At 46.1% G+C, this 24772-nt stretch overlaps 11 non-coding genes across 11 annotated transcripts; all 11 read right to left on the reverse strand.

Annotated features, from left to right (window-relative positions):
- Window positions 1-264: 264 nt before the first annotated feature.
- LOC130339355 (U2 spliceosomal RNA) lies at window positions 265-455 on the reverse strand. Its single transcript, XR_008879741.1, has one exon. It is a non-coding gene; the product is annotated as a U2 spliceosomal RNA (small nuclear RNA).
- Window positions 456-2541: 2086 nt separating this feature from the next.
- Window positions 2542-2732, reverse strand: LOC130339368 (U2 spliceosomal RNA). Its single transcript, XR_008879752.1, has one exon. It is a non-coding gene; the product is annotated as a U2 spliceosomal RNA (small nuclear RNA).
- Window positions 2733-4820: 2088 nt separating this feature from the next.
- On the reverse strand, window positions 4821-5011 carry LOC130339380 (U2 spliceosomal RNA). Its single transcript, XR_008879763.1, has one exon. It is a non-coding gene; the product is annotated as a U2 spliceosomal RNA (small nuclear RNA).
- Window positions 5012-7095: 2084 nt separating this feature from the next.
- On the reverse strand, window positions 7096-7286 carry LOC130339392 (U2 spliceosomal RNA). Its single transcript, XR_008879774.1, has one exon. It is a non-coding gene; the product is annotated as a U2 spliceosomal RNA (small nuclear RNA).
- Window positions 7287-9365: 2079 nt separating this feature from the next.
- Window positions 9366-9556, reverse strand: LOC130339403 (U2 spliceosomal RNA). Its single transcript, XR_008879779.1, has one exon. It is a non-coding gene; the product is annotated as a U2 spliceosomal RNA (small nuclear RNA).
- Window positions 9557-11641: 2085 nt separating this feature from the next.
- On the reverse strand, window positions 11642-11832 carry LOC130339404 (U2 spliceosomal RNA). The gene has a single exon (XR_008879780.1). It is a non-coding gene; the product is annotated as a U2 spliceosomal RNA (small nuclear RNA).
- A 2084-nt stretch (window positions 11833-13916) lies between these two features.
- LOC130339405 (U2 spliceosomal RNA) lies at window positions 13917-14107 on the reverse strand. Its single transcript, XR_008879781.1, has one exon. It is a non-coding gene; the product is annotated as a U2 spliceosomal RNA (small nuclear RNA).
- A 2090-nt stretch (window positions 14108-16197) lies between these two features.
- On the reverse strand, window positions 16198-16388 carry LOC130339406 (U2 spliceosomal RNA). The gene has a single exon (XR_008879782.1). It is a non-coding gene; the product is annotated as a U2 spliceosomal RNA (small nuclear RNA).
- A 2094-nt stretch (window positions 16389-18482) lies between these two features.
- On the reverse strand, window positions 18483-18673 carry LOC130339407 (U2 spliceosomal RNA). Its single transcript, XR_008879783.1, has one exon. It is a non-coding gene; the product is annotated as a U2 spliceosomal RNA (small nuclear RNA).
- Window positions 18674-20756: 2083 nt separating this feature from the next.
- On the reverse strand, window positions 20757-20947 carry LOC130339409 (U2 spliceosomal RNA). The gene has a single exon (XR_008879784.1). It is a non-coding gene; the product is annotated as a U2 spliceosomal RNA (small nuclear RNA).
- Window positions 20948-23037: 2090 nt separating this feature from the next.
- Window positions 23038-23228, reverse strand: LOC130339411 (U2 spliceosomal RNA). The gene has a single exon (XR_008879786.1). It is a non-coding gene; the product is annotated as a U2 spliceosomal RNA (small nuclear RNA).
- Window positions 23229-24772: the final 1544 nt, after the last annotated feature.

A 24772-nucleotide genomic window follows, 5' to 3' on the forward strand; every position in this document is an offset into this window, starting at 1 on the left:
ATCATGTCATGCCCTACCTGCACAGGTGTGCTGGCTACTCAAATGATCCAATTAAGGAGGCCATTTAGTCAGCAGCAGCAGAAGTCCTGTGCCTGGACGCTCCAACAGCGGCCAGACACAAGCAGAAGCAGAAGCAGCAGCAGCACCACCTTTTGTTTTTTGGCTGCAGCAGCAGCAGCAGCAAGGCCCACAGGGCTGGCTAGCTGGCTAGCCAGCAAGCAGGTAGCAATGAAAGTAGGAATCTTTCTTTTTAACCCTGTAAGGGGGTGGTGCACTGTACCCGAAGATACTGCCATATCGGGTCAATGCATAGGGCGACGGAAGCAAGCTTCGAAATCGGCCCCCGTTCTCAAAAATCCATTTAATATATGGTCCCCAGATAGGGGACGTATCAGATATTAAACTGATAAGAACAGATACTACACTTGATCTTAGCCAAAAGGCCGAGAAGCGATAACCGTGAAAGGGGCGGGCCCAACAAGGTCCCCTTCATGGGCACTATCACTGCTTGCTGTCAGGGAGGCTGCCAGACAATTTTCCATGCACACTCTGGGCTGGGGGGCAGTCAACCACCAGTACACACAGCAGAACCTAAACCCATACCATTATTGCTAAGCAGCAAGACAGGGGCCCATTGCACTCCCACGGGGCCTTTTTAAATGCAATCCATAACCCGGATTTGCCAGGAACCCTTCTTACTCCTCCTACTTGCATGTGACACTGGGCTTAGGATCTGCATAGGAAACACACACACAAGCACACACCTACCTTTGTTGCCTGCAGATGCCTCCTTGGCTGTCCCCAAACGGTATCAAACCAACACCCACGGGAAGCTGTAAGCATAGAGGACATGCCTGCACCCCATTGGACTTACCTGTGTGGGTTAAACCCGGGTTATTTGACAACCTATGGCGGTGATGGTTCTGCTCAGGCAGAGCAGTGCTGATGCTCCTCATAAAGCTGTCGCTGCTGTGAAGGTTCTAGGTGACATCACAAATCCCTATGGTTACATACACAACAAAGCTGGGTTGTTGTTGTTTACACTCTGCAAGGCCTGTGGAAGTGAGTGACATCATAGCACTGTAGTTCTGAGGGTTCTAGATGGATGCAACAATCTCCTGTTGCTTCTATGAAGGCCATAATAGACGACATCACCAAACAGCTCCATAGTCACATACACAGCAAAGGAGAGATGTTGTTTACACCTAGTGATGTCAGTGGTATTGAGTGACATCACAGCACAGTGCTAAGGCTCCTGGGCCTGGACACAGCAGCGGCTGCAATATCTCAACGGAGAATACGTTTATATATATGTGTGTGTGTGCGCGTATATATATATATATATATATATATATATATATATATATATATATTTCTCCGCCGAAATCACTTTTAAACCCATTTCCACCTTTTTTTCCCTTCTCTTCCTCTTACTTTTTTTTCACGTTTTTTTACGTTTTTCTCCTTTTCGCCTCTTTTCTGGGCGTATTATTCTTCTTTTTCTTCTTTTTTTTCGTCTAATGCATACCCCATCAGTGCAGCAATGCTTATTCAATACCGCCAGCAGATGGAGACACTGGGGGATAATTTTCTAAGGATTTATACTGATTTTTCCTGTCTGAATTTGTCGCACAGAAAGTTGCAGGCCAAATATGTGTGACATTTCTGCGACTTTAGCTTCTAGAGCATTTTTACAACATTATACATAGGTGCTGAATACATAAAAAGCGACTGTTCAGCGACAGACAAGTCGCATCGGCTGAAAGTAGGCCAGAATGTCAGTCCATGTTGGAGCAGGTTTAGATACAGTCTAAAGCATAGATCTCAAAGTCTGTGCACAGAATTTAGCAAGGGCCTCGCACCTTCTGATGCATCAGGTAGGTGCACAATAGCATAGCCTAACCCTCTGTACTTTGGTCTATATTGATGCGGGACATAGACAGCCAGCTGATGACCAATCCATTAGTGCAATGGATGGCTGGAAGCATTTGTCTTTGCCTTTGCAATACCACAGAAGCAATGCATGGTCAATGTACAGCAATGACACACCTGTGTGAACAGCCAGGAGACCCCCCCCCCCCATGTTATGTTACATAGTTACATAGTTAGTACGGTCGAAAAAAGACATATGTCCATCAAGTTCAACCAGGGAATTAAGGGGTAGGGGTGTGGCGCGATATTGGGGAAGGGATGAGATTTTATATTTCTTCATAAGCATTAATCTTATTTTGTCAATTAGGAACATTCAGCACCCACCCGCTATCAAGGCAGCTGCCTATCATGTCATGCCCTACCTGCACAGGTGTGCTGGCTACTCAAATGATCCAATTAAGGAGGCCATTTAGTCAGCAGCAGCAGAAGTCCTGTGCCTGGACGCTCCAACAGCGGCCAGACACAAGCAGAAGCAGAAGCAGCAGCAGCACCACCTTTTGTTTTTTGGCTGCAGCAGCAGCAGCAGCAAGGCCCACAGGGCTGGCTAGCTGGCTAGCCAGCAAGCAGGTAGCAATGAAAGTAGGAATCTTTCTTTTTAACCCTGTAAGGGGGTGGTGCACTGTACCCGAAGATACTGCCATATCGGGTCAATGCATAGGGCGACGGAAGCAAGCTTCGAAATCGGCCCCCGTTCTCAAAAATCCATTTAATATATGGTCCCCAGATAGGGGACGTATCAGATATTAAACTGATAAGAACAGATACTACACTTGATCTTAGCCAAAAGGCCGAGAAGCGATAACCGTGAAAGGGGCGGGCCCAACAAGGTCCCCTTCATGGGCACTATCACTGCTTGCTGTCAGGGAGGCTGCCAGACAATTTTCCATGCACACTCTGGGCTGGGGGGCAGTCAACCACCAGTACACACAGCAGAACCTAAACCCATACCATTATTGCTAAGCAGCAAGACAGGGGCCCATTGCACTCCCACGGGGCCTTTTTAAATGCAATCCATAACCCGGATTTGCCAGGAACCCTTCTTACTCCTCCTACTTGCATGTGACACTGGGCTTAGGATCTGCATAGGAAACACACACACAAGCACACACCTACCTTTGTTGCCTGCAGATGCCTCCTTGGCTGTCCCCAAACGGTATCAAACCAACACCCACGGGAAGCTGTAAGCATAGAGGACATGCCTGCACCCCATTGGACTTACCTGTGTGGGTTAAACCCGGGTTATTTGACAACCTATGGCGGTGATGGTTCTGCTCAGGCAGAGCAGTGCTGATGCTCCTCATAAAGCTGTCGCTGCTGTGAAGGTTCTAGGTGACATCACAAATCCCTATGGTTACATACACAACAAAGCTGGGTTGTTGTTGTTTACACTCTGCAAGGCCTGTGGAAGTGAGTGACATCATAGCACTGTAGTTCTGAGGGTTCTAGATGGATGCAACAATCTCCTGTTGCTTCTATGAAGGCCATAATAGACGACATCACCAAACAGCTCCATAGTCACATACACAGCAAAGGAGAGATGTTGTTTACACCTAGTGATGTCAGTGGTATTGAGTGACATCACAGCACAGTGCTAAGGCTCCTGGGCCTGGACACAGCAGCGGCTGCAATATCTCAACGGAGAATACGTTTATATATATGTGTGTGTGTGCGCGTATATATATATATATATATATATATATATATATATATATATATATTTCTCCGCCGAAATCACTTTTAAACCCATTTCCACCTTTTTTTCCCTTCTCTTCCTCTTACTTTTTTTTCACGTTTTTTTACGTTTTTCTCCTTTTCGCCTCTTTTCTGGGCGTATTATTCTTCTTTTTCTTCTTTTTTTTCGTCTAATGCATACCCCATCAGTGCAGCAATGCTTATTCAATACCGCCAGCAGATGGAGACACTGGGGGATAATTTTCTAAGGATTTATACTGATTTTTCCTGTCTGAATTTGTCGCACAGAAAGTTGCAGGCCAAATATGTGTGACATTTCTGCGACTTTAGCTTCTAGAGCATTTTTACAACATTATACATAGGTGCTGAATACATAAAAAGCGACTGTTCAGCGACAGACAAGTCGCATCGGCTGAAAGTAGGCCAGAATGTCAGTCCATGTTGGAGCAGGTTTAGATACAGTCTAAAGCATAGATCTCAAAGTCTGTGCACAGAATTTAGCAAGGGCCTCGCACCTTCTGATGCATCAGGTAGGTGCACAATAGCATAGCCTAACCCTCTGTACTTTGGTCTATATTGATGCGGGACATAGACAGCCAGCTGATGACCAATCCATTAGTGCAATGGATGGCTGGAAGCATTTGTCTTTGCCTTTGCAATACCACAGAAGCAATGCATGGTCAATGTACAGCAATGACACACCTGTGTGAACAGCCAGGAGACCCCCCCCCCCCCCATGTTATGTTACATAGTTACATAGTTAGTACGGTCGAAAAAAGACATATGTCCATCAAGTTCAACCAGGGAATTAAGGGGTAGGGGTGTGGCGCGATATTGGGGAAGGGATGAGATTTTATATTTCTTCATAAGCATTAATCTTATTTTGTCAATTAGGAACATTCAGCACCCACCCGCTATCAAGGCAGCTGCCTATCATGTCATGCCCTACCTGCACAGGTGTGCTGGCTACTCAAATGATCCAATTAAGGAGGCCATTTAGTCAGCAGCAGCAGAAGTCCTGTGCCTGGACGCTCCAACAGCGGCCAGACACAAGCAGAAGCAGAAGCAGCAGCAGCACCACCTTTTGTTTTTTGGCTGCAGCAGCAGCAGCAGCAAGGCCCACAGGGCTGGCTAGCTGGCTAGCCAGCAAGCAGGTAGCAATGAAAGTAGGAATCTTTCTTTTTAACCCTGTAAGGGGGTGGTGCACTGTACCCGAAGATACTGCCATATCGGGTCAATGCATAGGGCGACGGAAGCAAGCTTCGAAATCGGCCCCCGTTCTCAAAAATCCATTTAATATATGGTCCCCAGATAGGGGACGTATCAGATATTAAACTGATAAGAACAGATACTACACTTGATCTTAGCCAAAAGGCCGAGAAGCGATAACCGTGAAAGGGGCGGGCCCAACAAGGTCCCCTTCATGGGCACTATCACTGCTTGCTGTCAGGGAGGCTGCCAGACAATTTTCCATGCACACTCTGGGCTGGGGGGCAGTCAACCACCAGTACACACAGCAGAACCTAAACCCATACCATTATTGCTAAGCAGCAAGACAGGGGCCCATTGCACTCCCACGGGGCCTTTTTAAATGCAATCCATAACCCGGATTTGCCAGGAACCCTTCTTACTCCTCCTACTTGCATGTGACACTGGGCTTAGGATCTGCATAGGAAACACACACACAAGCACACACCTACCTTTGTTGCCTGCAGATGCCTCCTTGGCTGTCCCCAAACGGTATCAAACCAACACCCACGGGAAGCTGTAAGCATAGAGGACATGCCTGCACCCCATTGGACTTACCTGTGTGGGTTAAACCCGGGTTATTTGACAACCTATGGCGGTGATGGTTCTGCTCAGGCAGAGCAGTGCTGATGCTCCTCATAAAGCTGTCGCTGCTGTGAAGGTTCTAGGTGACATCACAAATCCCTATGGTTACATACACAACAAAGCTGGGTTGTTGTTGTTTACACTCTGCAAGGCCTGTGGAAGTGAGTGACATCATAGCACTGTAGTTCTGAGGGTTCTAGATGGATGCAACAATCTCCTGTTGCTTCTATGAAGGCCATAATAGACGACATCACCAAACAGCTCCATAGTCACATACACAGCAAAGGAGAGATGTTGTTTACACCTAGTGATGTCAGTGGTATTGAGTGACATCACAGCACAGTGCTAAGGCTCCTGGGCCTGGACACAGCAGCGGCTGCAATATCTCAACGGAGAATACGTTTATATATATGTGTGTGTGTGCGCGTATATATATATATATATATATATATATATATATATATATATATTTCTCCGCCGAAATCACTTTTAAACCCATTTCCACCTTTTTTTCCCTTCTCTTCCTCTTACTTTTTTTTCACGTTTTTTTACGTTTTTCTCCTTTTCGCCTCTTTTCTGGGCGTATTATTCTTCTTTTTCTTCTTTTTTTTCGTCTAATGCATACCCCATCAGTGCAGCAATGCTTATTCAATACCGCCAGCAGATGGAGACACTGGGGGATAATTTTCTAAGGATTTATACTGATTTTTCCTGTCTGAATTTGTCGCACAGAAAGTTGCAGGCCAAATATGTGTGACATTTCTGCGACTTTAGCTTCTAGAGCATTTTTACAACATTATACATAGGTGCTGAATACATAAAAAGCGACTGTTCAGCGACAGACAAGTCGCATCGGCTGAAAGTAGGCCAGAATGTCAGTCCATGTTGGAGCAGGTTTAGATACAGTCTAAAGCATAGATCTCAAAGTCTGTGCACAGAATTTAGCAAGGGCCTCGCACCTTCTGATGCATCAGGTAGGTGCACAATAGCATAGCCTAACCCTCTGTACTTTGGTCTATATTGATGCGGGACATAGACAGCCAGCTGATGACCAATCCATTAGTGCAATGGATGGCTGGAAGCATTTGTCTTTGCCTTTGCAATACCACAGAAGCAATGCATGGTCAATGTACAGCAATGACACACCTGTGTGAACAGCCAGGAGACCCCCCCCCCCCCATGTTATGTTACATAGTTACATAGTTAGTACGGTCGAAAAAAGACATATGTCCATCAAGTTCAACCAGGGAATTAAGGGTAGGGGTGTGGCGCGATATTGGGGAAGGGATGAGATTTTATATTTCTTCATAAGCATTAATCTTATTTTGTCAATTAGGAACATTCAGCACCCACCCGCTATCAAGGCAGCTGCCTATCATGTCATGCCCTACCTGCACAGGTGTGCTGGCTACTCAAATGATCCAATTAAGGAGGCCATTTAGTCAGCAGCAGCAGAAGTCCTGTGCCTGGACGCTCCAACAGCGGCCAGACACAAGCAGAAGCAGAAGCAGCAGCAGCACCACCTTTTGTTTTTTGGCTGCAGCAGCAGCAGCAGCAAGGCCCACAGGGCTGGCTAGCTGGCTAGCCAGCAAGCAGGTAGCAATGAAAGTAGGAATCTTTCTTTTTAACCCTGTAAGGGGGTGGTGCACTGTACCCGAAGATACTGCCATATCGGGTCAATGCATAGGGCGACGGAAGCAAGCTTCGAAATCGGCCCCCGTTCTCAAAAATCCATTTAATATATGGTCCCCAGATAGGGGACGTATCAGATATTAAACTGATAAGAACAGATACTACACTTGATCTTAGCCAAAAGGCCGAGAAGCGATAACCGTGAAAGGGGCGGGCCCAACAAGGTCCCCTTCATGGGCACTATCACTGCTTGCTGTCAGGGAGGCTGCCAGACAATTTTCCATGCACACTCTGGGCTGGGGGGCAGTCAACCACCAGTACACACAGCAGAACCTAAACCCATACCATTATTGCTAAGCAGCAAGACAGGGGCCCATTGCACTCCCACGGGGCCTTTTTAAATGCAATCCATAACCCGGATTTGCCAGGAACCCTTCTTACTCCTCCTACTTGCATGTGACACTGGGCTTAGGATCTGCATAGGAAACACACACACAAGCACACACCTACCTTTGTTGCCTGCAGATGCCTCCTTGGCTGTCCCCAAACGGTATCAAACCAACACCCACGGGAAGCTGTAAGCATAGAGGACATGCCTGCACCCCATTGGACTTACCTGTGTGGGTTAAACCCGGGTTATTTGACAACCTATGGCGGTGATGGTTCTGCTCAGGCAGAGCAGTGCTGATGCTCCTCATAAAGCTGTCGCTGCTGTGAAGGTTCTAGGTGACATCACAAATCCCTATGGTTACATACACAACAAAGCTGGGTTGTTGTTGTTTACACTCTGCAAGGCCTGTGGAAGTGAGTGACATCATAGCACTGTAGTTCTGAGGGTTCTAGATGGATGCAACAATCTCCTGTTGCTTCTATGAAGGCCATAATAGACGACATCACCAAACAGCTCCATAGTCACATACACAGCAAAGGAGAGATGTTGTTTACACCTAGTGATGTCAGTGGTATTGAGTGACATCACAGCACAGTGCTAAGGCTCCTGGGCCTGGACACAGCAGCGGCTGCAATATCTCAACGGAGAATACGTTTATATATATGTGTGTGTGTGCGCGTATATATATATATATATATATATATATATATATATATATATATCTCCGCCGAAATCACTTTTAAACCCATTTCCACCTTTTTTTCCCTTCTCTTCCTCTTACTTTTTTTTCACGTTTTTTTACGTTTTTCTCCTTTTCGCCTCTTTTCTGGGCGTATTATTCTTCTTTTTCTTCTTTTTTTTCGTCTAATGCATACCCCATCAGTGCAGCAATGCTTATTCAATACCGCCAGCAGATGGAGACACTGGGGGATAATTTTCTAAGGATTTATACTGATTTTTCCTGTCTGAATTTGTCGCACAGAAAGTTGCAGGCCAAATATGTGTGACATTTCTGCGACTTTAGCTTCTAGAGCATTTTTACAACATTATACATAGGTGCTGAATACATAAAAAGCGACTGTTCAGCGACAGACAAGTCGCATCGGCTGAAAGTAGGCCAGAATGTCAGTCCATGTTGGAGCAGGTTTAGATACAGTCTAAAGCATAGATCTCAAAGTCTGTGCACAGAATTTAGCAAGGGCCTCGCACCTTCTGATGCATCAGGTAGGTGCACAATAGCATAGCCTAACCCTCTGTACTTTGGTCTATATTGATGCGGGACATAGACAGCCAGCTGATGACCAATCCATTAGTGCAATGGATGGCTGGAAGCATTTGTCTTTGCCTTTGCAATACCACAGAAGCAATGCATGGTCAATGTACAGCAATGACACACCTGTGTGAACAGCCAGGAGACCCCCCCCCCCCATGTTATGTTACATAGTTACATAGTTAGTACGGTCGAAAAAAGACATATGTCCATCAAGTTCAACCAGGGAATTAAGGGGTAGGGGTGTGGCGCGATATTGGGGAAGGGATGAGATTTTATATTTCTTCATAAGCATTAATCTTATTTTGTCAATTAGGAACATTCAGCACCCACCCGCTATCAAGGCAGCTGCCTATCATGTCATGCCCTACCTGCACAGGTGTGCTGGCTACTCAAATGATCCAATTAAGGAGGCCATTTAGTCAGCAGCAGCAGAAGTCCTGTGCCTGGACGCTCCAACAGCGGCCAGACACAAGCAGAAGCAGAAGCAGCAGCACCACCTTTTGTTTTTTGGCTGCAGCAGCAGCAGCAGCAAGGCCCACAGGGCTGGCTAGCTGGCTAGCCAGCAAGCAGGTAGCAATGAAAGTAGGAATCTTTCTTTTTAACCCTGTAAGGGGGTGGTGCACTGTACCCGAAGATACTGCCATATCGGGTCAATGCATAGGGCGACGGAAGCAAGCTTCGAAATCGGCCCCCGTTCTCAAAAATCCATTTAATATATGGTCCCCAGATAGGGGACGTATCAGATATTAAACTGATAAGAACAGATACTACACTTGATCTTAGCCAAAAGGCCGAGAAGCGATAACCGTGAAAGGGGCGGGCCCAACAAGGTCCCCTTCATGGGCACTATCACTGCTTGCTGTCAGGGAGGCTGCCAGACAATTTTCCATGCACACTCTGGGCTGGGGGGCAGTCAACCACCAGTACACACAGCAGAACCTAAACCCATACCATTATTGCTAAGCAGCAAGACAGGGGCCCATTGCACTCCCACGGGGCCTTTTTAAATGCAATCCATAACCCGGATTTGCCAGGAACCCTTCTTACTCCTCCTACTTGCATGTGACACTGGGCTTAGGATCTGCATAGGAAACACACACACAAGCACACACCTACCTTTGTTGCCTGCAGATGCCTCCTTGGCTGTCCCCAAACGGTATCAAACCAACACCCACGGGAAGCTGTAAGCATAGAGGACATGCCTGCACCCCATTGGACTTACCTGTGTGGGTTAAACCCGGGTTATTTGACAACCTATGGCGGTGATGGTTCTGCTCAGGCAGAGCAGTGCTGATGCTCCTCATAAAGCTGTCGCTGCTGTGAAGGTTCTAGGTGACATCACAAATCCCTATGGTTACATACACAACAAAGCTGGGTTGTTGTTGTTTACACTCTGCAAGGCCTGTGGAAGTGAGTGACATCATAGCACTGTAGTTCTGAGGGTTCTAGATGGATGCAACAATCTCCTGTTGCTTCTATGAAGGCCATAATAGACGACATCACCAAACAGCTCCATAGTCACATACACAGCAAAGGAGAGATGTTGTTTACACCTAGTGATGTCAGTGGTATTGAGTGACATCACAGCACAGTGCTAAGGCTCCTGGGCCTGGACACAGCAGCGGCTGCAATATCTCAACGGAGAATACGTTTATATATATGTGTGTGTGTGCGCGTATATATATATATATATATATATATATATATATATATATATATATTCTCCGCCGAAATCACTTTTAAACCCATTTCCACCTTTTTTTCCCTTCTCTTCCTCTTACTTTTTTTTCACGTTTTTTTACGTTTTTCTCCTTTTCGCCTCTTTTCTGGGCGTATTATTCTTCTTTTTCTTCTTTTTTTTCGTCTAATGCATACCCCATCAGTGCAGCAATGCTTATTCAATACCGCCAGCAGATGGAGACACTGGGGGATAATTTTCTAAGGATTTATACTGATTTTTCCTGTCTGAATTTGTCGCACAGAAAGTTGCAGGCCAAATATGTGTGACATTTCTGCGACTTTAGCTTCTAGAGCATTTTTACAACATTATACATAGGTGCTGAATACATAAAAAGCGACTGTTCAGCGACAGACAAGTCGCATCGGCTGAAAGTAGGCCAGAATGTCAGTCCATGTTGGAGCAGGTTTAGATACAGTCTAAAGCATAGATCTCAAAGTCTGTGCACAGAATTTAGCAAGGGCCTCGCACCTTCTGATGCATCAGGTAGGTGCACAATAGCATAGCCTAACCCTCTGTACTTTGGTCTATATTGATGCGGGACATAGACAGCCAGCTGATGACCAATCCATTAGTGCAATGGATGGCTGGAAGCATTTGTCTTTGCCTTTGCAATACCACAGAAGCAATGCATGGTCAATGTACAGCAATGACACACCTGTGTGAACAGCCAGGAGACCCCCCCCCCCCATGTTATGTTACATAGTTACATAGTTAGTACGGTCGAAAAAAGACATATGTCCATCAAGTTCAACCAGGGAATTAAGGGGTAGGGGTGTGGCGCGATATTGGGGAAGGGATGAGATTTTATATTTCTTCATAAGCATTAATCTTATTTTGTCAATTAGGAACATTCAGCACCCACCCGCTATCAAGGCAGCTGCCTATCATGTCATGCCCTACCTGCACAGGTGTGCTGGCTACTCAAATGATCCAATTAAGGAGGCCATTTAGTCAGCAGCAGCAGAAGTCCTGTGCCTGGACGCTCCAACAGCGGCCAGACACAAGCAGAAGCAGAAGCAGCAGCAGCACCACCTTTTGTTTTTTGGCTGCAGCAGCAGCAGCAGCAAGGCCCACAGGGCTGGCTAGCTGGCTAGCCAGCAAGCAGGTAGCAATGAAAGTAGGAATCTTTCTTTTTAACCCTGTAAGGGGGTGGTGCACTGTACCCGAAGATACTGCCATATCGGGTCAATGCATAGGGCGACGGAAGCAAGCTTCGAAATCGGCCCCCGTTCTCAAAAATCCATTTAATATATGGTCCCCAGATAGGGGACGTATCAGATATTAAACTGATAAGAACAGATACTACACTTGATCTTAGCCAAAAGGCCGAGAAGCGATAACCGTGAAAGGGGCGGGCCCAACAAGGTCCCCTTCATGGGCACTATCACTGCTTGCTGTCAGGGAGGCTGCCAGACAATTTTCCATGCACACTCTGGGCTGGGGGGCAGTCAACCACCAGTACACACAGCAGAACCTAAACCCATACCATTATTGCTAAGCAGCAAGACAGGGGCCCATTGCACTCCCACGGGGCCTTTTTAAATGCAATCCATAACCCGGATTTGCCAGGAACCCTTCTTACTCCTCCTACTTGCATGTGACACTGGGCTTAGGATCTGCATAGGAAACACACACACAAGCACACACCTACCTTTGTTGCCTGCAGATGCCTCCTTGGCTGTCCCCAAACGGTATCAAACCAACACCCACGGGAAGCTGTAAGCATAGAGGACATGCCTGCACCCCATTGGACTTACCTGTGTGGGTTAAACCCGGGTTATTTGACAACCTATGGCGGTGATGGTTCTGCTCAGGCAGAGCAGTGCTGATGCTCCTCATAAAGCTGTCGCTGCTGTGAAGGTTCTAGGTGACATCACAAATCCCTATGGTTACATACACAACAAAGCTGGGTTGTTGTTGTTTACACTCTGCAAGGCCTGTGGAAGTGAGTGACATCATAGCACTGTAGTTCTGAGGGTTCTAGATGGATGCAACAATCTCCTGTTGCTTCTATGAAGGCCATAATAGACGACATCACCAAACAGCTCCATAGTCACATACACAGCAAAGGAGAGATGTTGTTTACACCTAGTGATGTCAGTGGTATTGAGTGACATCACAGCACAGTGCTAAGGCTCCTGGGCCTGGACACAGCAGCGGCTGCAATATCTCAACGGAGAATACGTTTATATATATGTGTGTGTGTGCGCGTATATATATATATATATATATATATATATATATATATATATATACTCCGCCGAAATCACTTTTAAACCCATTTCCACCTTTTTTTCCCTTCTCTTCCTCTTACTTTTTTTTCACGTTTTTTTACGTTTTTCTCCTTTTCGCCTCTTTTCTGGGCGTATTATTCTTCTTTTTCTTCTTTTTTTTCGTCTAATGCATACCCCATCAGTGCAGCAATGCTTATTCAATACCGCCAGCAGATGGAGACACTGGGGGATAATTTTCTAAGGATTTATACTGATTTTTCCTGTCTGAATTTGTCGCACAGAAAGTTGCAGGCCAAATATGTGTGACATTTCTGCGACTTTAGCTTCTAGAGCATTTTTACAACATTATACATAGGTGCTGAATACATAAAAAGCGACTGTTCAGCGACAGACAAGTCGCATCGGCTGAAAGTAGGCCAGAATGTCAGTCCATGTTGGAGCAGGTTTAGATACAGTCTAAAGCATAGATCTCAAAGTCTGTGCACAGAATTTAGCAAGGGCCTCGCACCTTCTGATGCATCAGGTAGGTGCACAATAGCATAGCCTAACCCTCTGTACTTTGGTCTATATTGATGCGGGACATAGACAGCCAGCTGATGACCAATCCATTAGTGCAATGGATGGCTGGAAGCATTTGTCTTTGCCTTTGCAATACCACAGAAGCAATGCATGGTCAATGTACAGCAATGACACACCTGTGTGAACAGCCAGGAGACCCCCCCCCCCCCATGTTATGTTACATAGTTACATAGTTAGTACGGTCGAAAAAAGACATATGTCCATCAAGTTCAACCAGGGAATTAAGGGGTAGGGGTGTGGCGCGATATTGGGGAAGGGATGAGATTTTATATTTCTTCATAAGCATTAATCTTATTTTGTCAATTAGGAACATTCAGCACCCACCCGCTATCAAGGCAGCTGCCTATCATGTCATGCCCTACCTGCACAGGTGTGCTGGCTACTCAAATGATCCAATTAAGGAGGCCATTTAGTCAGCAGCAGCAGAAGTCCTGTGCCTGGACGCTCCAACAGCGGCCAGACACAAGCAGAAGCAGAAGCAGCAGCAGCACCACCTTTTGTTTTTTGGCTGCAGCAGCAGCAGCAGCAAGGCCCACAGGGCTGGCTAGCTGGCTAGCCAGCAAGCAGGTAGCAATGAAAGTAGGAATCTTTCTTTTTAACCCTGTAAGGGGGTGGTGCACTGTACCCGAAGATACTGCCATATCGGGTCAATGCATAGGGCGACGGAAGCAAGCTTCGAAATCGGCCCCCGTTCTCAAAAATCCATTTAATATATGGTCCCCAGATAGGGGACGTATCAGATATTAAACTGATAAGAACAGATACTACACTTGATCTTAGCCAAAAGGCCGAGAAGCGATAACCGTGAAAGGGGCGGGCCCAACAAGGTCCCCTTCATGGGCACTATCACTGCTTGCTGTCAGGGAGGCTGCCAGACAATTTTCCATGCACACTCTGGGCTGGGGGGCAGTCAACCACCAGTACACACAGCAGAACCTAAACCCATACCATTATTGCTAAGCAGCAAGACAGGGGCCCATTGCACTCCCACGGGGCCTTTTTAAATGCAATCCATAACCCGGATTTGCCAGGAACCCTTCTTACTCCTCCTACTTGCATGTGACACTGGGCTTAGGATCTGCATAGGAAACACACACACAAGCACACACCTACCTTTGTTGCCTGCAGATGCCTCCTTGGCTGTCCCCAAACGGTATCAAACCAACACCCACGGGAAGCTGTAAGCATAGAGGACATGCCTGCACCCCATTGGACTTACCTGTGTGGGTTAAACCCGGGTTATTTGACAACCTATGGCGGTGATGGTTCTGCTCAGGCAGAGCAGTGCTGATGCTCCTCATAAAGCTGTCGCTGCTGTGAAGGTTCTAGGTGACATCACAAATCCCTATGGTTACATACACAACAAAGCTGGGTTGTTGTTGTTTACACTCTGCAAGGCCTGTGGAAGTGAGTGACATCATAGCACTGTAGTTCTGAGGGTTCTAGATGGATGCAACAATCTCCTGTTGCTTCTATGAAGGCCATAAAATACGACATCACCAAACAGCTCCATAGTCACATACACAGCAAAGGAGAGATGTTGTTTACACCTAGTGATGTCAGTGGTATTGAGTGACATCACAGCACAGTGCTAAGGCTCCTGGGCCTGGACACAGCAGCGGCTGCAATATCTCAACGGAGAATACGTTTATATATATGTGTGTGTGTGCGCGTATATATATATATATATATATATATATATATATATATATATATATATATTCTCCGCCGAAATCACTTTTAAACCCATTTCCACCTTTTTTTCCCTTCTCTTCCTCTTACTTTTTTTTCACGTTTTTTTACGTTTTTCTCCTTTTCGCCTCTTTTCTGGGCGTATTATTCTTCTTTTTCTTCTTTTTTTTCGTCTAATGCATACCCCATCAGTGCAGCAATGCTTATTCAATACCGCCAGCAGATGGAGACACTGGGGGATAATTTTCTAAGGATTTATACTGATTTTTCCTGTCTGAATTTGTCGCACAGAAAGTTGCAGGCCAAATATGTGTGACATTTCTGCGACTTTAGCTTCTAGAGCATTTTTACAACATTATACATAGGTGCTGAATACATAAAAAGCGACTGTTCAGCGACAGACAAGTCGCATCGGCTGAAAGTAGGCCAGAATGTCAGTCCATGTTGGAGCAGGTTTAGATACAGTCTAAAGCATAGATCTCAAAGTCTGTGCACAGAATTTAGCAAGGGCCTCGCACCTTCTGATGCATCAGGTAGGTGCACAATAGCATAGCCTAACCCTCTGTACTTTGGTCTATATTGATGCGGGACATAGACAGCCAGCTGATGACCAATCCATTAGTGCAATGGATGGCTGGAAGCATTTGTCTTTGCCTTTGCAAACCACAGAAGCAATGCATGGTCAATGTACAGCAATGACACACCTGTGTGAACAGCCAGGAGACCCCCCCCCCCCCCATGTTATGTTACATAGTTACATAGTTAGTACGGTCGAAAAAAGACATATGTCCATCAAGTTCAACCAGGGAATTAAGGGGTAGGGGTGTGGCGCGATATTGGGGAAGGGATGAGATTTTATATTTCTTCATAAGCATTAATCTTATTTTGTCAATTAGGAACATTCAGCACCCACCCGCTATCAAGGCAGCTGCCTATCATGTCATGCCCTACCTGCACAGGTGTGCTGGCTACTCAAATGATCCAATTAAGGAGGCCATTTAGTCAGCAGCAGCAGAAGTCCTGTGCCTGGACGCTCCAACAGCGGCCAGACACAAGCAGAAGCAGAAGCAGCAGCAGCACCACCTTTTGTTTTTTGGCTGCAGCAGCAGCAGCAGCAAGGCCCACAGGGCTGGCTAGCTGGCTAGCCAGCAAGCAGGTAGCAATGAAAGTAGGAATCTTTCTTTTTAACCCTGTAAGGGGGTGGTGCACTGTACCCGAAGATACTGCCATATCGGGTCAATGCATAGGGCGACGGAAGCAAGCTTCGAAATCGGCCCCCGTTCTCAAAAATCCATTTAATATATGGTCCCCAGATAGGGGACGTATCAGATATTAAACTGATAAGAACAGATACTACACTTGATCTTAGCCAAAAGGCCGAGAAGCGATAACCGTGAAAGGGGCGGGCCCAACAAGGTCCCCTTCATGGGCACTATCACTGCTTGCTGTCAGGGAGGCTGCCAGACAATTTTCCATGCACACTCTGGGCTGGGGGGCAGTCAACCACCAGTACACACAGCAGAACCTAAACCCATACCATTATTGCTAAGCAGCAAGACAGGGGCCCATTGCACTCCCACGGGGCCTTTTTAAATGCAATCCATAACCCGGATTTGCCAGGAACCCTTCTTACTCCTCCTACTTGCATGTGACACTGGGCTTAGGATCTGCATAGGAAACACACACACAAGCACACACCTACCTTTGTTGCCTGCAGATGCCTCCTTGGCTGTCCCCAAACGGTATCAAACCAACACCCACGGGAAGCTGTAAGCATAGAGGACATGCCTGCACCCCATTGGACTTACCTGTGTGGGTTAAACCCGGGTTATTTGACAACCTATGGCGGTGATGGTTCTGCTCAGGCAGAGCAGTGCTGATGCTCCTCATAAAGCTGTCGCTGCTGTGAAGGTTCTAGGTGACATCACAAATCCCTATGGTTACATACACAACAAAGCTGGGTTGTTGTTGTTTACACTCTGCAAGGCCTGTGGAAGTGAGTGACATCATAGCACTGTAGTTCTGAGGGTTCTAGATGGATGCAACAATCTCCTGTTGCTTCTATGAAGGCCATAATAGACGACATCACCAAACAGCTCCATAGTCACATACACAGCAAAGGAGAGATGTTGTTTACACCTAGTGATGTCAGTGGTATTGAGTGACATCACAGCACAGTGCTAAGGCTCCTGGGCCTGGACACAGCAGCGGCTGCAATATCTCAACGGAGAATACGTTTATATATATGTGTGTGTGTGCGCGTATATATATATATATATATATATATATATATATATATATATATATATTTCTCCGCCGAAATCACTTTTAAACCCATTTCCACCTTTTTTTCCCTTCTCTTCCTCTTACTTTTTTTTCACGTTTTTTTACGTTTTTCTCCTTTTCGCCTCTTTTCTGGGCGTATTATTCTTCTTTTTCTTCTTTTTTTTCGTCTAATGCATACCCCATCAGTGCAGCAATGCTTATTCAATACCGCCAGCAGATGGAGACACTGGGGGATAATTTTCTAAGGATTTATACTGATTTTTCCTGTCTGAATTTGTCGCACAGAAAGTTGCAGGCCAAATATGTGTGACATTTCTGCGACTTTAGCTTCTAGAGCATTTTTACAACATTATACATAGGTGCTGAATACATAAAAAGCGACTGTTCAGCGACAGACAAGTCGCATCGGCTGAAAGTAGGCCAGAATGTCAGTCCATGTTGGAGCAGGTTTAGATACAGTCTAAAGCATAGATCTCAAAGTCTGTGCACAGAATTTAGCAAGGGCCTCGCACCTTCTGATGCATCAGGTAGGTGCACAATAGCATAGCCTAACCCTCTGTACTTTGGTCTATATTGATGCGGGACATAGACAGCCAGCTGATGACCAATCCATTAGTGCAATGGATGGCTGGAAGCATTTGTCTTTGCCTTTGCAATACCACAGAAGCAATGCATGGTCAATGTACAGCAATGACACACCTGTGTGAACAGCCAGGAGACCCCCCCCCCCCATGTTATGTTACATAGTTACATAGTTAGTACGGTCGAAAAAAGACATATGTCCATCAAGTTCAACCAGGGAATTAAGGGGTAGGGGTGTGGCGCGATATTGGGGAAGGGATGAGATTTTATATTTCTTCATAAGCATTAATCTTATTTTGTCAATTAGGAACATTCAGCACCCACCCGCTATCAAGGCAGCTGCCTATCATGTCATGCCCTACCTGCACAGGTGTGCTGGCTACTCAAATGATCCAATTAAGGAGGCCATTTAGTCAGCAGCAGCAGAAGTCCTGTGCCTGGACGCTCCAACAGCGGCCAGACACAAGCAGAAGCAGAAGCAGAAGCAGCAGCAGCACCACCTTTTGTTTTTTGGCTGCAGCAGCAGCAGCAGCAAGGCCCACAGGGCTGGCTAGCTGGCTAGCCAGCAAGCAGGTAGCAATGAAAGTAGGAATCTTTCTTTTTAACCCTGTAAGGGGGTGGTGCACTGTACCCGAAGATACTGCCATATCGGGTCAATGCATAGGGCGACGGAAGCAAGCTTCGAAATCGGCCCCCGTTCTCAAAAATCCATTTAATATATGGTCCCCAGATAGGGGACGTATCAGATATTAAACTGATAAGAACAGATACTACACTTGATCTTAGCCAAAAGGCCGAGAAGCGATAACCGTGAAAGGGGCGGGCCCAACAAGGTCCCCTTCATGGGCACTATCACTGCTTGCTGTCAGGGAGGCTGCCAGACAATTTTCCATGCACACTCTGGGCTGGGGGGCAGTCAACCACCAGTACACACAGCAGAACCTAAACCCATACCATTATTGCTAAGCAGCAAGACAGGGGCCCATTGCACTCCCACGGGGCCTTTTTAAATGCAATCCATAACCCGGATTTGCCAGGAACCCTTCTTACTCCTCCTACTTGCATGTGACACTGGGCTTAGGATCTGCATAGGAAACACACACACAAGCACACACCTACCTTTGTTGCCTGCAGATGCCTCCTTGGCTGTCCCCAAACGGTATCAAACCAACACCCACGGGAAGCTGTAAGCATAGAGGACATGCCTGCACCCCATTGGACTTACCTGTGTGGGTTAAACCCGGGTTATTTGACAACCTATGGCGGTGATGGTTCTGCTCAGGCAGAGCAGTGCTGATGCTCCTCATAAAGCTGTCGCTGCTGTGAAGGTTCTAGGTGACATCACAAATCCCTATGGTTACATACACAACAAAGCTGGGTTGTTGTTGTTTACACTCTGCAAGGCCTGTGGAAGTGAGTGACATCATAGCACTGTAGTTCTGAGGGTTCTAGATGGATGCAACAATCTCCTGTTGCTTCTATGAAGGCCATAATAGACGACATCACCAAACAGCTCCATAGTCACATACACAGCAAAGGAGAGATGTTGTTTACACCTAGTGATGTCAGTGGTATTGAGTGACATCACAGCACAGTGCTAAGGCTCCTGGGCCTGGACACAGCAGCGGCTGCAATATCTCAACGGAGAATACGTTTATATATATGTGTGTGTGTGCGCGTATATATATATATATATATATATATATATATATATATATATTTCTCCGCCGAAATCACTTTTAAACCCATTTCCACCTTTTTTTCCCTTCTCTTCCTCTTACTTTTTTTTCACGTTTTTTTACGTTTTTCTCCTTTTCGCCTCTTTTCTGGGCGTATTATTCTTCTTTTTCTTCTTTTTTTTCGTCTAATGCATACCCCATCAGTGCAGCAATGCTTATTCAATACCGCCAGCAGATGGAGACACTGGGGGATAATTTTCTAAGGATTTATACTGATTTTTCCTGTCTGAATTTGTCGCACAGAAAGTTGCAGGCCAAATATGTGTGACATTTCTGCGACTTTAGCTTCTAGAGCATTTTTACAACATTATACATAGGTGCTGAATACATAAAAAGCGACTGTTCAGCGACAGACAAGTCGCATCGGCTGAAAGTAGGCCAGAATGTCAGTCCATGTTGGAGCAGGTTTAGATACAGTCTAAAGCATAGATCTCAAAGTCTGTGCACAGAATTTAGCAAGGGCCTCGCACCTTCTGATGCATCAGGTAGGTGCACAATAGCATAGCCTAACCCTCTGTACTTTGGTCTATATTGATGCGGGACATAGACAGCCAGCTGATGACCAATCCATTAGTGCAATGGATGGCTGGAAGCATTTGTCTTTGCCTTTGCAATACCACAGAAGCAATGCATGGTCAATGTACAGCAATGACACACCTGTGTGAACAGCCAGGAGACCCCCCCCCCCCCATGTTATGTTACATAGTTACATAGTTAGTACGGTCGAAAAAAGACATATGTCCATCAAGTTCAACCAGGGAATTAAGGGGTAGGGGTGTGGCGCGATATTGGGGAAGGGATGAGATTTTATATTTCTTCATAAGCATTAATCTTATTTTGTCAATTAGGAACATTCAGCACCCACCCGCTATCAAGGCAGCTGCCTATCATGTCATGCCCTACCTGCACAGGTGTGCTGGCTACTCAAATGATCCAATTAAGGAGGCCATTTAGTCAGCAGCAGCAGAAGTCCTGTGCCTGGACGCTCCAACAGCGGCCAGACACAAGCAGAAGCAGAAGCAGCAGCAGCACCACCTTTTGTTTTTTGGCTGCAGCAGCAGCAGCAGCAAGGCCCACAGGGCTGGCTAGCTGGCTAGCCAGCAAGCAGGTAGCAATGAAAGTAGGAATCTTTCTTTTTAACCCTGTAAGGGGGTGGTGCACTGTACCCGAAGATACTGCCATATCGGGTCAATGCATAGGGCGACGGAAGCAAGCTTCGAAATCGGCCCCCGTTCTCAAAAATCCATTTAATATATGGTCCCCAGATAGGGGACGTATCAGATATTAAACTGATAAGAACAGATACTACACTTGATCTTAGCCAAAAGGCCGAGAAGCGATAACCGTGAAAGGGGCGGGCCCAACAAGGTCCCCTTCATGGGCACTATCACTGCTTGCTGTCAGGGAGGCTGCCAGACAATTTTCCATGCGCACTCTGGGCTGGGGGGCAGTCAACCACCAGTACACACAGCAGAACCTAAACCCATACCATTATTGCTAAGCAGCAAGACAGGGGCCCATTGCACTCCCACGGGGCCTTTTTAAATGCAATCCATAACCCGGATTTGCCAGGAACCCTTCTTACTCCTCCTACTTGCATGTGACACTGGGCTTAGGATCTGCATAGGAAACACACACACAAGCACACACCTACCTTTGTTGCCTGCAGATGCCTCCTTGGCTGTCCCCAAACGGTATCAAACCAACACCCACGGGAAGCTGTAAGCATAGAGGACATGCCTGCACCCCATTGGACTTATCTGTGTGGGTTAAACCCGGGTTATTTGACAACCTATGGCGGTGATGGTTCTGCTCAGGCAGAGCAGTGCTGATGCTCCTCATAAAGCTGTCGCTGCTGTGAAGGTTCTAGGTGACATCACAAATCCCTATGGTTACATACACAACAAAGCTGGGTTGTTGTTGTTTACACTCTGCAAGGCCTGTGGAAGTGAGTGACATCATAGCACTGTAGTTCTGAGGGTTCTAGATGGATGCAACAATCTCCTGTTGCTTCTATGAAGGCCATAATAGACGACATCACCAAACAGCTCCATAGTCACATACACAGCAAAGGAGAGATGTTGTTTACACCTAGTGATGTCAGTGGTATTGAGTGACATCACAGCACAGTGCTAAGGCTCCTGGGCCTGGACACAGCAGCGGCTGCAATATCTCAACGGAGAATACGTTTATATATATGTGTGTGTGTGCGCGTATATATATATATATATATATATATATATATATATATATATATATATATTTCTCCGCCGAAATCACTTTTAAACCCGTTTCCACCTTTTTTTCCCTTCTCTTCCTCTTACTTTTTTTTCACGTTTTTTTACGTTTTTCTCCTTTTCGCCTCTTTTCTGGGCGTATTATTCTTCTTTTTCTTCTTTTTTTTCGTCTAATGCATACCCCATCAGTGCAGCAATGCTTATTCAATACCGCCAGCAGATGGAGACACTGGGGGATAATTTTCTAAGGATTTATACTGATTTTTCCTGTCTGAATTTGTCGCACAGAAAGTTGCAGGCCAAATATGTGTGACATTTCTGCGACTTTAGCTTCTAGAGCATTTTTACAACATTATACATAGGTGCTGAATACATAAAAAGCGACTGTTCAGCGACAGACAAGTTGCATCGGCTGAAAGTAGGCCAGAATGTCAGTCCATGTTGGAGCAGGTTTAGATACAGTCTAAAGCATAGATCTCAAAGTCTGTGCACAGAATTTAGCAAGGGCCTCGCACCTTCTGATGCATCAGGTAGGTGCACAATAGCATAGCCTAACCCTCTGTACTTTGGTCTATATTGATGCGGGACATAGACAGCCAGCTGATGACCAATCCATTAGTGCAATGGATGGCTGGAAGCATTTGTCTTTGCCTTTGCAATACCACAGAAGCAATGCATGGTCAATGTACAGCAATGACACACCTGTGTGAACAGCCAGGAGACCCCCCCCCCCCATGTTATGTTACATAGTTACATAGTTAGTACGGTCGAAAAAAGACATATGTCCATCAAGTTCAACCAGGGAATTAAGGGGTAGGGGTGTGGCGCGATATTGGGGAAGGGATGAGATTTTATATTTCTTCATAAGCATTAATCTTATTTTGTCAATTAGGAACATTCAGCACCCACCCGCTATCAAGGCAGCTGCCTATCATGTCATGCCCTACCTGCACAGGTGTGCTGGCTACTCAAATGATCCAATTAAGGAGGCCATTTAGTCAGCAGCAGCAGAAGTCCTGTGCCTGGACGCTCCAACAGCGGCCAGACACAAGCAGAAGCAGAAGCAGCAGCAGCACCACCTTTTGTTTTTTGGCTGCAGCAGCAGCAGCAGCAAGGCCCACAGGGCTGGCTAGCTGGCTAGCCAGCAAGCAGGTAGCAATGAAAGTAGGAATCTTTCTTTTTAACCCTGTAAGGGGGTGGTGCACTGTACCCGAAGATACTGCCATATCGGGTCAATGCATAGGGCGACGGAAGCAAGCTTCGAAATCGGCCCCCGTTCTCAAAAATCCATTTAATATATGGTCCCCAGATAGGGGACGTATCAGATATTAAACTGATAAGAACAGATACTACACTTGATCTTAGCCAAAAGGCCGAGAAGCGATAACCGTGAAAGGGGCGGGCCCAACAAGGTCCCCTTCATGGGCACTATCACTGCTTGCTGTCAGGGAGGCTGCCAGACAATTTTCCATGCACACTCTGGGCTGGGGGGCAGTCAACCACCAGTACACACAGCAGAACCTAAACCCATACCATTATTGCTAAGCAGCAAGACAGGGGCCCATTGCACTCCCACGGGGCCTTTTTAAATGCAATCCATAACCCGGATTTGCCAGGAACCCTTCTTACTCCTCCTACTTGCATGTGACACTGGGCTTAGGATCTGCATAGGAAACACACACACAAGCACACACCTACCTTTGTTGCCTGCAGATGCCTCCTTGGCTGTCCCCAAACGGTATCAAACCAACACCCACGGGAAGCTGTAAGCATAGAGGACATGCCTGCACCCCATTGGACTTACCTGTGTGGGTTAAACCCGGGTTATTTGACAACCTATGGCGGTGATGGTTCTGCTCAGGCAGAGCAGTGCTGATGCTCCTCATAAAGCTGTCGCTGCTGTGAAGGTTCTAGGTGACATCACAAATCCCTATGGTTACATACACAACAAAGCTGGGTTGTTGTTGTTTACACTCTGCAAGGCCTGTGGAAGTGAGTGACATCATAGCACTGTAGTTCTGAGGGTTCTAGATGGATGCAACAATCTCCTGTTGCTTCTATGAAGGCCATAATAGACGACATCACCAAACAGCTCCATAGTCACATACACAGCAAAGGAGAGATGTTGTTTACACCTAGTGATGTCAGTGGTATTGAGTGACATCACAGCACAGTGCTAAGGCTCCTGGGCCTGGACACAGCAGCGGCTGCAATATCTCAATACGTTTATATATATGTGTGTGTGTGCGCGTATATATATATATATATATATATTTCTCCGCCGAAATCACTTTTAAACCCATTTCCACCTTTTTTTCCCTTCTCTTCCTCTTACTTTTTTTTCACGTTTTTTTACGTTTTTCTCCTTTTCGCCTCTTTTCTGGGCGTATTATTCTTCTTTTTCTTCTTTTTTTTCGTCTAATGCATACCCCATCAGTGCAGCAATGCTTATTCAATACCGCCAGCAGATGGAGACACTGGGGGATAATTTTCTAAGGATTTATACTGATTTTTCCTGTCTGAATTTGTCGCACAGAAAGTTGCAGGCCAAATATGTGTGACATTTCTGCGACTTTAGCTTCTAGAGCATTTTTACAACATTATACATAGGTGCTGAATACATAAAAAGCGACTGTTCAGCGACAGACAAGTCGCATCGGCTGAAAGTAGGCCAGAATGTCAGTCCATGTTGGAGCAGGTTTAGATACAGTCTAAAGCATAGATCTCAAAGTCTGTGCACAGAATTTAGCAAGGGCCTCGCACCTTCTGATGCATCAGGTAGGTGCACAATAGCATAGCCTAACCCTCTGTACTTTGGTCTATATTGATGCGGGACATAGACAGCCAGCTGATGACCAATCCATTAGTGCAATGGATGGCTGGAAGCATTTGTCTTTGCCTTTGCAATACCACAGAAGCAATGCATGGT

The sequence above is a fragment of the Hyla sarda genome, unplaced genomic scaffold (genome assembly GCF_029499605.1).
Source record: "Hyla sarda isolate aHylSar1 unplaced genomic scaffold, aHylSar1.hap1 scaffold_543, whole genome shotgun sequence".
NCBI lineage: Eukaryota > Metazoa > Chordata > Amphibia > Anura > Hylidae > Hyla > Hyla sarda.